Source organism: Mauremys reevesii, linkage group 3 (genome assembly GCF_016161935.1).
Source record: "Mauremys reevesii isolate NIE-2019 linkage group 3, ASM1616193v1, whole genome shotgun sequence".
NCBI lineage: Eukaryota > Metazoa > Chordata > Testudines > Geoemydidae > Mauremys > Mauremys reevesii.
Window position 1 is genome coordinate 141,194,626 of NC_052625.1, and position 12,506 is coordinate 141,207,131.

The following is a 12,506-nucleotide window of genomic DNA, read 5'->3' on the forward strand; positions in this document are numbered from 1 at the left end:
GAAACCGCGTTATATTGAAATTGCTTTGATCTGCTGGAGTGCGCAGCCCCACCACCCCCGGAGCACTGCTTTACCGCATTATATCCTAATTCATGTTATATCAGGTCGCGTTATATTGGGGTAGAGGTGTATTTACAAAAGCTCCCTTGCCTGGCTTTTTAGCAACTCAATGAGATACTTCCTGATGGCTCACACTATTTGGCTTTATCTAAACATCTTGTGAAAGCATTTCATAATTCCAAAAGTGTACAGGTACGGCAGTCCTTCCTAAGCCGGTTAAAGATACCTTTCTCTTGATATCTAGTGAATATTTTATAAGATGTTTTTCATTATGTTGCAACATTCGGATGAAAAATGCATTACATTTATCCTTTCAGTGAAATAAGGTACTTCCCCATTTCCTCCAAGAGACCAAGAAGTATACACTTAATTGCTTCATGAATGATGGGAAGTCTTGGAATGCAATCTAGCCATTGCTCATTAACTAGCTGAACCTATTAAACCTGGACAGCGAGCAGAACTGAGCCAGCAGCCCTTGATTGTAGGCGGCTGATGGAGCTCTGGGAACAAGCTGTGACTGTAAAGTGGAATTGGCAGTGGACTCCTATCAACTTCCTCTGTTTGAACTTCATTTAGACTTCTGGAGTTAAGAAATATGATTTCAGGGTGGGGAGAAGGAGAAGGGAGGGAAGAAAACATGATAACAAAGGTAACAGCTAAAAAGACAAAGTTTAAAAATGACACACAATTCTAGAGGTACTGGTAATTTGACATATAAACCACAAAAGGAAAAAAGTTCTGAGATTGTCATTCTGGCTATAGCTCACTCTGCTTATTGATTAGGTTTCATACAAATGATTCAAGGCTGCTTTTCTGAAACTAAGGAAAATGTCAAAATAATGGTACTTTACGTCTCCACAGTGGTTTTAACTCTGAGGAAACAAAAAACATTTTACAGATTGTATATAACGGGATTTACTTACCACTGAAAAATGGCTAATCTTGGGGAGGGACATAGCAATCATTCTTCATTTCCTAGCATTACGCTAATGGTGATAGAAAGGAAAAAATAATTCATTTAAACTACAGGGAGACTTTTGGCAGCTTGAGTGAAATTACTAAAGTTTGAATTTGTCAAGGAAACAAGGGTTAATACCCCTAATATTTCAAGAAGTGTCATAGGCTCTTTATTCATCACAAATAGTGAAGGCCTTGGTTGTATGTAGGGTGACCAGGTGTCCTGTTTTGCACTGGAACACCCAGTTGAAAAGAGATCCTGGCGGCTCCAGTCAGTACTGGGCTGTTAACTGTCTGGTTGGCAGCACCAGCCATTGCGCTGTGTGGCTCCCGGTGGGAAGCAGCCAGCATGTCTGGCTCCTAGGGGTGGCCAGGGCAGAGGGTTGTGCGTGCTACCCTGCCCGCAGGCACAGCTCCTATTGGCTGGGTCAGGGTAGGGGAGGAACTAGCGTGACTTGCACTCAGCAGGTGGCTGTTGAGCGGTCGCATGGCGTGTACCTCTCCCGCTGCTGCTGGCCCTCTTCTCCTCGCACTCCTTGTGTGGCTGGGCTCCAGCTGCGGCGCCTGCCCTGTGGCAAACCGTGGTCTGTTGCCCCATCGCCATCAGCCAGGAGTTGGAGGTATGGGTATCCCCGTCTCTGAGTGCTGGGAATGGGGCTGCACCCCCATCCCCCTCACTGCATCCCTCTCTCTTCCAACCCCCCACGCACCACAATCCCTTGTCACTGCATCCCTCCCCCATCCCATCCCGTCTTGCCCCCCATACCTACCCATCCCAGCCCTGTACCCCTTACAGTGCTCTCCCACTCATCCTCTCCACCTCCCAGAGCTAGCACCCCCAAGTCTCTCACCCCCCACAGCCCGCATCCCATTCACCTCCATACACTGCTGCAATCCCATTATGTCCCTATACACCCCTGTGCCCCTCACATCCTCATGCAACTGTAGCCTTCTGCCTCCCCCTGCATCCCCACCTACCCCACAAACCCCCACACCCTCCTCTTTTCTTCACTGCTCCCTCTCACCGCCACCCTGCTCTCGTCCTTGGTCTCTTTCCTTCCCCATCCTCTCTCCTCCACCCGCCCGCCCCATCTTTTTCCCTCCAGCCCACCTTCCTCCCTTCCCGGCTGGGTGATTTAGGCAGTCACTGAAAAGTGTATGAAAAAGTGTCTCTGTGTAGGCAAATGTGTGCATGCATGCATTGTATGTGTGTAAGAGACTGTGTCTGTCTGTGTAGGGAGGTGCAATTATTGCAGCATGTGTGTATACCTGTGTGAATAAAATTTGCAACCTAACTCATTGACTGGCATCTGATTTTGAGCAGCCAGACACCAGGGTGATTAGAAGAGCACAGCAAGGTGTGCTACGTATCAGAGAGGCTTTGAAAACCAGTTTCATGACTGGCCAGGCTTCGGTGTGACAGTTGTGTTTCTCCTTGATGCAAACCTGCCCCCTTTGTTGATTTTAATTCCCTGTAAGCCTACCACTCTCCCCTCTTCGAAATAAAGTACAGTAACTCATTTAACGTTGTCCCACTTAACGTTGTTTCAGTGTTACGTCCCTGCCAGATTAGGGAACATGCTCGTTTAAAGGTGTGCAATGATCCCTTATAACGTCGTTTGGCTGCCAGCTTGTAAGATTCTGTGGAAGAGCAGCGACTTTACAAGGGAGCGTTGCACAAGTTCCGCTTCTCTGCCTCCTCCCCCTCCCTCACAGCGCTTAGGACTTTCTGGGAGGGAGGGGCAGGAGCGGGGAAACTCTGCATCTCTGCTTCTCCCCCTCCCTCCCAGAAAGTCCTACGGTGGGCAATGCTTAGGACTTTGGGGGGGGGAGGGGGATGTGGCATGCTCTGGAGAGGAGGTGGAGTGGGGCTGGGAAGAGGTGGGCCTGGAGTGGAGCGGGGACAGGCCTGGAGCATTAACACGTCACTGGGACCAGATGGCATTCACCCAAGAGCCTGTTCTTCTCCAGGGAAGCTGCCACTGCTGCAAAGGTGCTTCCTAGCGTCCTTGCCTGGAGCGGGCTGTGCCTGTGTGGGATAAGCCAGGGGCACTTCCCAACCACAGTACAGTATATAATGCCTTTTGTCTGCCCCCCAAAAATTTCCTTGGAACCTAACCCCCCCCCCCCGCTTTTATATTAAATCTTATGGGAAAACTGAATTCGTTTAACATTGTTTCACTTAAAGTTGCATTTTTCAGGAACATAATTACAATGTTAAGAGAGGAGTTACTGTAACTATTGTTTTGAAATCATGCATTCTTTCTTTATTTAAAAAAAATGAGATAATGGACAAGGTAGCCTGGGTGGGGTGGAGTAGGGGAGGAGGGAAGGACAAGGCCATATTGCTTATTGTAGCCACACTAAAAATCAGACTATCTGAATGACAGCCTTCTGTTGCTTGGGCCATCCTCTGGAGTGGAGTGGCCAGAGCCTCCCTGCTCCCCTCCCTCCCCGCATACTTGGGTGTCTGGGTGAGGAGAGTAGGCAGTTATACAGTGGATGCAGCGGGGGTCTGTGCTCTTGTTGACTTTCCTGCAGCCCCAACAGATGCTTCATCATGTCCGTTTGCTTTTCCATTAGCCTCAGCATTGCATCCTGCCTTCGCTCTTCACGCTCACTTAATTCTTTCCTGGCCTCTGCCACTGAATGCCTCTATGCATTAAGCTGTGCCCTATCAGTGTGGAAGGGCTGCCTGAGCTCAGAAAACATGTCATCATGAGTGCATTTTTTTCACCTTCTAATCTGCGATAACCTCAGGGACGGAGATGATGGGGGGAGCGTAGAAACATTCTATGCTCTACGATTCTGGGGGGACTGCATAGTCACCTGTGCTGCTGAGTTCAGCACGCTGACCAAACAGGAAATGAAATTCAAAATTCCTGGGGCTTTTCCTGTGTACCTGGCTAGTGCATCGGAGTTCAAAGTGCTGTTCAGAGCGGTCACAATGGAGCACTCTGGGATAGCTCCCGGAGGCCAATACCATCGATTTGCGTCCACACTACCCCAAATTCAACATAGCAAGGTCAATTTTAGCGCTACTCCCCTTGCCAGGGAGGAGTACAGAAACTGATTTTAAGAGCCCTTTAAGTCGACAGAACGGGGTTGGTTGTGAGGACGCATAGACCAGGGCCTGGAAGATATGCTTTAGCGAAACATAAGCTATTTAACAAGTTTTGGGCTCGATACATGCATGATGGGGTGAAATTTAATGGCCTACAATATACAGGAGGTTAGATTAGAATTAGTGCCTTTTGGTTTAGTCTATTAATGTTATTGCTGGGATTGAAATGGAGCAGAGAGAGGACTATTGCTCTGATCCCGCATGTGAGTAACTCTACACATGTGAGTAGTCCCAGTCAATTCAGTGGAACTACATACATTCTACATTCTGTAGCATTCACGTCTTCCATCCAGTTACTCTGTGTGCCCAACCCTGCTTACCTTATGATGTCTGCCAGGATCACAGCCTCGAGGTGGTAAGGCTGCAGGCCTTGTTTTGCTTGATGAGAAGGGGAACATTTTGGTCCTATCTCCCGATGAAGGAAATGACAAAAATGCTTTAAAGCTCATGCTCTATTTATTTGTGTAATCATTTAAGCTGCTATTTTATCTTTTCTCCTGACTTAATTGTACTAACCTGTAGAGAGATCATTTTAAATCTGGATCCTTACATTTTGTATTTGTGCCTCTGGCAGATCCTTCTTTCCTGGGACAGTCAATCTTTTTGGAAGAAAAAGCTATGTGATGGAGTCATAGAACAGTGACTGGCTTGTAAAATGTTTCATATACAGGGGGTGCTATATAAAAAATATTACCTAGTATGTTGTAGGTCTCTGGTAATATGTTACATTTATATAGCATCTTTCCCTAGGAGGAATCTCAAAGAGCTTCATAAACTTGTGTGTGTGTATAAGAGAGAAGGGTTCTTCCTCTGGGATTGAGGGTGATAGCCAGATGTGACAATCAGTATGAGCATACTATCCAACAAATGAGGAAGGAAGCAGGCAACTTTTTCCAAAGATGCCAGCGCAAACTGTATTATGACAGAAAACTGCTATGGAGATCTTTAATGTTCTTTCAAAGTAGCCAGAGCTCTGTTTAAGGTCTCATCTGGAATTGAGTAATGGTAACCCTCAAGACATTCATACCTGTTACAAGATCTCATGTAATTTCCAGTATGATAGCCTACATTAGCATAAATTACTGTAGTGGTGACTTTGTCAGAAAGTTTGCAAGTATCTGTGGGAATTTGTCAGTCTTCCACTGAGAGTGAAACAGAGAATCAGTTCTTATAAAGCTAAATGTGCTTTCTAACTGCCGCTTCTGTAACGTCCAGCCAAAGCAAATGAAAAACAACCAAATTATAAACTACTCAAAACCCAGCAATGCATCCAAGAATCGTGACTGTAGAACTGCTGGTCACCACTCGCAGTCTAATGGGTCCGAATTTAAGGCATGCTGCAACAATTTTGTGCTGCACCACACTCAGAATCTGGCCATTTAGGTGGCATAGCCAGCCACACCATGATCATTTCACTGTAAGGGAATCCTCCAGTGGCACAAAACCAGTGTAACACACTCACACCAGCATTGTTCTTTAAAGGGGGTGTGGCAGGGACTTCCCTGCACTTCATTAAACCCGCATTGACTGCTGGGGCAATTGGCAGCAAGCAGAAGCTATAGCAGGCTAATGAGCACTTTAACTTAGGCCAAGAGCTGGCCCATCAGGTGAGCATTATGCCACCTTCACACATGCATCACTCCCTATTCAGCCTATGCTGTTTCTCTCACAGGTTGTCTACAGTGCAAGCATGGGGGGTGATTGCTGCATGTTTAGACATACCCAAGCTAACTTTAATCTAGCAAGCTCAGGTATGGGAGCAGTGAAGCCTCAGCAGCATGGGCTGTACAGGCCTGCCCAGAATCCTGGCTAATTCCTCATGTGGCTGATCTGCGCTGAAGTGCACTCTGCTGTAGCTTCACTACTAGCAGTACCCGCGCTAGCTAGCTAGAAGCTAGCTCAGATATGTCTACATAACCTGCAGCCACACTCCATGAGTTCAGTGTAGACATACCGTCAGCCATAGTCAAGGATCTGGACCAATACAAATAGAGAAGCAAGAATTATTTTTACACAAGCAGAGTATTGTAAAATAAATATTTGTATGAACTGTATGATAATATCTTACTCCCCTTACAAACCAAAGCTTCACTATATAAAGAAGCCATCTATATTTATCAGTTGCTTAAAATGTATAAAGTAAATGTGCTTTGTGTGCCGAATAGAGATGCAAAATAAGTTTCTTCTTCATAGGCTCAGGTATCTGTGAGCAAACGTAACCTTTATGCCTTTGAAAACAATTCATATTTGTGTTACTTTTAAAAATAACTTTGTATTGAGATGTCTGCTGTTGTGTGCATGGGGATGTGCGTCTCTCCATTCAGCTTCTGTGTGAGTATCAAGGAAACGGTTTTAAAATTGACGTGCTAGATGAAGTTCAAACTTATAGACTTTAATCTAAGGTAGAACTAAAATTTAGCCTTTTTATAATGTTTGACAAAGCTAATGCTATTGAAAATATTTTCTGGTCATTATTTCAAAATGCCACTGAAAATTTTATTTGACTGTTCCCAGGCAATGTTAAAAACATCACAGAATTGCATTGGTGCAGAAGAACCTGCAAGCGCATTGCCCATGCTGAGTGTAAAATGCAAAAAAATATAAATTAAAGAGAATAATTAGTTAAGTAAACTACATTTTTGAAATTCCTTCATTTTTTAAATCTGAAGTGGTGTTGGTAACATGGCTGGAGGAAATAGCTTTTTCAAAAGCTATAATTTTCAATCCGTCACTGTCTCTTTAAGGCAGGCATAATGTTTGTATATGTTCGAACAAAAGATGCAATGAACTTTGAATATTCTTGGGATTGCAAAATGGGGCAAAATATTAACATAACCTTAACCATTATTTTAATAACACAGACCGATTTTTGCCCTCAGTTACAGCCTTGAGATCCCATTGATTTAGCAGCGTTACATGGGTGTAAAATGAGGACAGGTTGATCCAGTTCTCAGTGTTTTATCTGTAAAAGAAGGTTGTAGAACAAATCTTATTTAATCTGGAATTGGGGATATTTTATGTGCTATAATATCACTGGTGATATCTGCACAATCTGTGAATAGTGTTTAGCTGCTGCTGCAGAGCCAACAGATGGAGCACAAAACGTTTTGATTTTTTAAAAGTCTGTGGAGTATGTGGCGCTGGTTTGTTTTAATTTCCTGTCAATGAAGTTGTAGATTCAAAAGCAAACAGAATGCAGTGTACCTTGGGTTTTTTTAATCTGGAGGATTCCCCCCATCACATTACTCATTTTAAGGGAGATCAAATCTGGGGGCTTTTAAAGCTTTGTGCGGGATTTTGAAAAGTGCAAAGCATTGGCCTAACTCTGCTCCCATCCAAGTCAAAGGCAAAACTCCCATTGACTTGAACGGGAGCAGAGTGAGATCAATGATGAGCAATTTTCAGAATTGACCCTACATGTCCTTTTTAAGAATTTATTATTTTGATTTTTTTAAATTATAAACTAGATGGGGGAGGTATAGGGGGAGAAGTACTTCCCCTCTGAGAGCATGTGTGTCAGGCTTTCACTTGGAGTGTATTTTTATGGAAGATAGGCTTATGGTAGAATTCAGATACCTTCTGTATATTGGCCACTGAAATAAAAGCAAGTACTATTGCGTCCAGTTACTAACCCTTTGAATGATTTCCACACAGATATCTCTAAAATTAAAACATTAATTTTAAAAAAGCATCCAAGACCTTATTTAAACAACCATTTTAGAAAACACCGAAGCAATTTCTGACCATCTAGATTAGTACTGCTTTGTTGCTGTATCTCAATGCAGATTCAGAGTGGTAGTGTCAGATGAGCTTTATGTATGCCGGTATTTTGCATTTATCAAACAAGTGGGGCAGAGGAATTTTTCCTGACTGTATGTAGTGGGGAATGTCAAAGCTATTGGAACCCTTGATGTGACACATTCTTGATGCAAAGATACATTTTCTTGGATCCCAGCTCCTGAAGCTAGCACCAAAGATAACTAGTGCTTATGCAGTGTTCAAACTATGATTCCATGCAGGGTGTAAGGAGCTATAATTTTTAATCAGAGCTGTATATTTAGACAATTTTCTATACAAAGTTCATCTTTATCAAATGCAATCTTTACGTTCTCCTTGCATGCCAGCCTGATGGTGCAGCTGACAATGCAGGTCCCTTCTACCGTAAATAAAATCTGGAAAAAAAAGTTTGAGATAATGAGGAATTAGGTTGGAATTTAGCCCTGTGCTAGCTAAAGCATATTTAAACAGTATCACACCAACTGAGTCTCAAACAAAATTGTAGCTAGCACAGTTGTGATTCCAGTGTGAGCGTGGGTGTCACGTCAGTGAGACTGACTCTCCAGGGAGAATGAACATTGGCATTCTGTCTTTCATGAAACCCACGTATGCTCCCCCACATCAGTATGCGCTGCTGTCACCCATCCATTAGCGAAATAGTAAAATCAAAAGATGTTCTAAGAACCAGTCTTTGTCTGCATTAATCTCCCAAGTGTTTTGCATTCTGTCTGCTTAGTTTGAGAGCTCTTTCGCTAGGGAGTGTATCTTTTGTGTCTGTCTTGTATAGGTATAGGCACACTGTCTGCTCTTAACAAATAATTAATAATTGCAACCGTCCTGAAGGAAGCTTTCATTCCTCTGGGCTGCAGTGCAGGTGCTGAAATAAAGGATAGTAGAATTACACGAGTGGCAAAACAAATTGAGAGGTAAATAATCCTGCAAGCCCACTGGACTTTCTGTGTATCCCAAGTCCGTTGCTTTTGGAGATGGCAGAGCATTTGGGAAAATCTGATCAGGGTGAGAGGGGGAGAACCTACAATGTGCTTTCATGCTTTCCCTCCTGTGCTCCCACACCCTTTCACTGTAAGAAAATTAAACTTGTAAATGAACCTGATCTTTAATTTATGCAGCATCTCAGGAGCAAGCTTGCTTATCTGTAATTTTTGTTCTCTGAGATTGCAGGTACAAGAAATATTAAAACATACTATGCAAAACTAATTGTCTGGGTGCATGCATGAGTATGCACTCAGTGTCATGCATTTGTTGCCTGGCTATTGTTGATGATTCAGAACAAATGAAGATATTGCAGAATCCAAACATGTGATGTAAATCAGTGATGTAGTACTAAGACTGCAAGATCACTTTTTTGCAGCCCAAAGGCTAAATCTTGCAAATCTGAAATAATTGTTTTTTTCCCCCTTTTTGTACATCATCCTACAAATTTCTGCTCCTGCCTTTGGATTCTGTTAAGCTGCAGATATTTTAGAACCCGTATTTGCTTGGATGCCTGCTCTTGTCAAGAGGCATTATGATACCATGGCCTCTTCACTAGAAAACTGCATTGGCAATCCTCCTCTGGGGACTGATATAGAATTAATACAGGCAGGCAACAGCTATGTTGGCTGGTTTTTTCTCTAGTCCCCTTTTTCTCAAAGGAGAACAACTCCAAAAAGTAATGGCCTTGTCCCAGAGAACTGGGCTTTTTTTTACTTGCTACATTTTAAATTCTTGACCTGAGCAGTTGATCAAAGAGTCATGTTTCAGTTGCAGAAACAAAAGAGCACATTTGTGCTTCTTGTAAATTAAACTAAGCTCTGGTTTACTGGGGGAAAATTATATATTTCTAATGGCAACACACACACACATGTAAACTGAGGTATGAGGAGATCTGTTGACTCACTTGCCTTACCTTCTCTGATAATGTAATTTTCAACTGTAGATTGATTGAAGACAGGTTATGGAAAATTATTTTATGGGAGGTTATACATTAGTTTGAATGCTATACTTTTGTGAATTCCTACATTTTTATCTATAAAACTTCAGTGGTCACTGACAGAAGTTGTTTGGCATTCCTACACCATAATAACTTGATACACACTTAAACCATTGATTTTTAGTGGAGCGTTGATTCTGACGGCGAGGACAGCGGAAAACAATCTCTTAGCATATCACCAGAAGTGAGCTATGTGAATACTCCTCTTTTGCTTTGGTGTATTTGACTTCAAGAAAAGACTTACATTGAACTCAGAACATTGGCTGTAGTATTTTTGCCACACTTATTTTAATTACAATAAGATCGTCTTGACCACAAACTTTTTTCATCTTCCCATGTCTTCAGATCTAGCTGTTGACAGGCATTGCCCACGTAACCACTGTCTCTGCTGAAATCCTTGTTCCATCTCCTCTCACCCTGGCTATTGGGGAGGTGGAGTAGGGAGTAAGTGTTGGGTTGCCCTCCATCCCTTCTCCTCCCCTCCAATCAGGAGTCCGTAACCCAACAGAAGGGGACAGGTGGTACTTCTGCTGGCTCAACAGACGCACTTCCAGCAGCAATCATGTGGACTGGATAGGGCTGAAAGGGACTGGTCCATTTGTACACCCAGATTTTCACTTGGCCTATGTGAGTAGGTTTTTCAAGCACTGCCTTAATCTTATCGTGGTCCAGCAGATTTTATGGAATTATTCTGGCCACTATGTTCACATCTATTGACAATCTCAGGTGTGGCTCATATTTAGCTTTTTCTCCTTCATATTCTCTCTATCAAAAAATAAATTCATCAGGCAAAGTCTAAGATGTAGATTGCTTCAGCATGTGGACATAATTTGGGCTGGATTTCCACACTGTAAAGGCCAATGTCGTAGTGGTGATGAGCTACTGTTCTTTTCTATTCAACCGTGCTAGCTTTATTTCCTTTTTTTTTGGTTGTGGATATGCTATCCTCATTTGACTCTGGCAGTATTTGAGAAGCGTTTCTGAGCTGGTTCTGTAGATTTTAAGGTATTTAACTTAAGTAGGCTATTGCTGACTTTCTTATGCTTTTAAACTGTGCCTTTGTGATGGTTAGTAAAATGGTACTGCCCCTTGGGCACCTAGGATGTTAAAATTTTGTCTTTGTAGCCTAATAGTTTAACTACTGTTTAGCTCTGGAACAATTCCTATATATTGCACAGGACCAAGTTGAGGGGAATCTCCTACCTTGCATGATCTAGGATGAACTGTTCAAAAAGAAGTTGTAAAAGGGATTTTCCTCTTGCTCATCCTCAGCTCACCAAAGTCCCATTAGCCTAGGAGAATGTGAACTGGGCTGGTCCCAGGAGGTCCTGAGTTTCCATCTCTTTCACTGGCAGTTCTTAATTTTCTGCACCTCATCTTTGGTGAATCCTCACTCCATGGCTTGCAAGAGTTAAGCCGATACAATTACTGGTATTTTAGTGGGATGGAATGGGATAAGTGATGCACAAATAAATTAAATTTTATTTGCTCAAGGCTATATAGGAAGTTTGTGGAAGAGCTGGGATTAAACCCAGCTCTTTGGTGTAATAGATCTGTGTCTCATGCCATCAGCCTGTCTTAGGTACTTATCTGGTACTTAGGGTCATTGTAGTACTTGAAAGAAAAGAAATGCGCCCCTTTGGCCGACACCTTGAGAGCTAGGGGTTACCAGGTTCAGACACACACGCTGATCAGAGCCTTGGGCACATGGGACCCCAGTATAGAGCAAGTGCTGAGAGAATGCGGAAACGGTCAACATTACACTCGGCTGATGTGGCAACTCATGGTGTCGGATGTCATCAGATGGTCGAGGGACGTCTACATAGAACACATCACTGGACATCGGCAATACCAGGAAGGATGAGGTGGAGTGCCAATGAGAAGCACAGTCAGGAAAGTAATTGAAATACTTCCCTGATAGGTTGTATTAGAAAATACAATCTACCCTAATTCTCAATTACTGAGAGAAAATCTTCAGTCATTGATATATTTTGCTTTCCACAACCAAATCTTTGTATAACTTTTCATGAGCAATGTACCTGAATATTTGGAAGCTAATATCTAAACTATATTCTTAAATTTATTCACCGAAATTTGGGGTTATTGCTGATTATGTACAATATGTATCATGTGACTTTTAAAAACAAACTTTGTATTTGTGGATAATCTTTCTAGCCTATATCCAGATGTACAGACACTGTTTTCTCAACCTGTGTATTATATAATTTTAAAATTAGCTTTAATAAATTTTTTAAATCTCAGCACCTCACAATCTTAAGTGTATTTTATCCTCGCAACACTCCTGTAGTGTAGGGAATAATAGAATATCAGGTTTGGAAGGGACCTCAGGAGGTCATCTAATCCAACCCCCTGCTCAAAGCAGGACCAATCCCCAACTAAATCATCCCAGCCAGGGCTTTGTCAAGCCTGACCTTAAAAACCTCTAAGGAAGGAGATTCCACCACCTCACTAGGTAACCCATTCCAGTGCTTCACCATCCTCCTAGTGAAATTTTTTTTTTCCTAATAGCCAACCTAAACCTCTCCCACTGCAACTTGAGACCATTACTCGTTGTTCTGTCATCCGCTACTACTG

General features: G+C 42.8%; 1 protein-coding gene across 3 annotated transcripts in view; it reads left to right on the top strand.

Moving 5' to 3' along the window:
* BACH2 (BTB domain and CNC homolog 2) overlaps positions 1-12,506 on the top strand; it is a 241,817-nt gene that overhangs the window by 80,408 nt on the left and 148,903 nt on the right. The window lies entirely within an intron of this gene.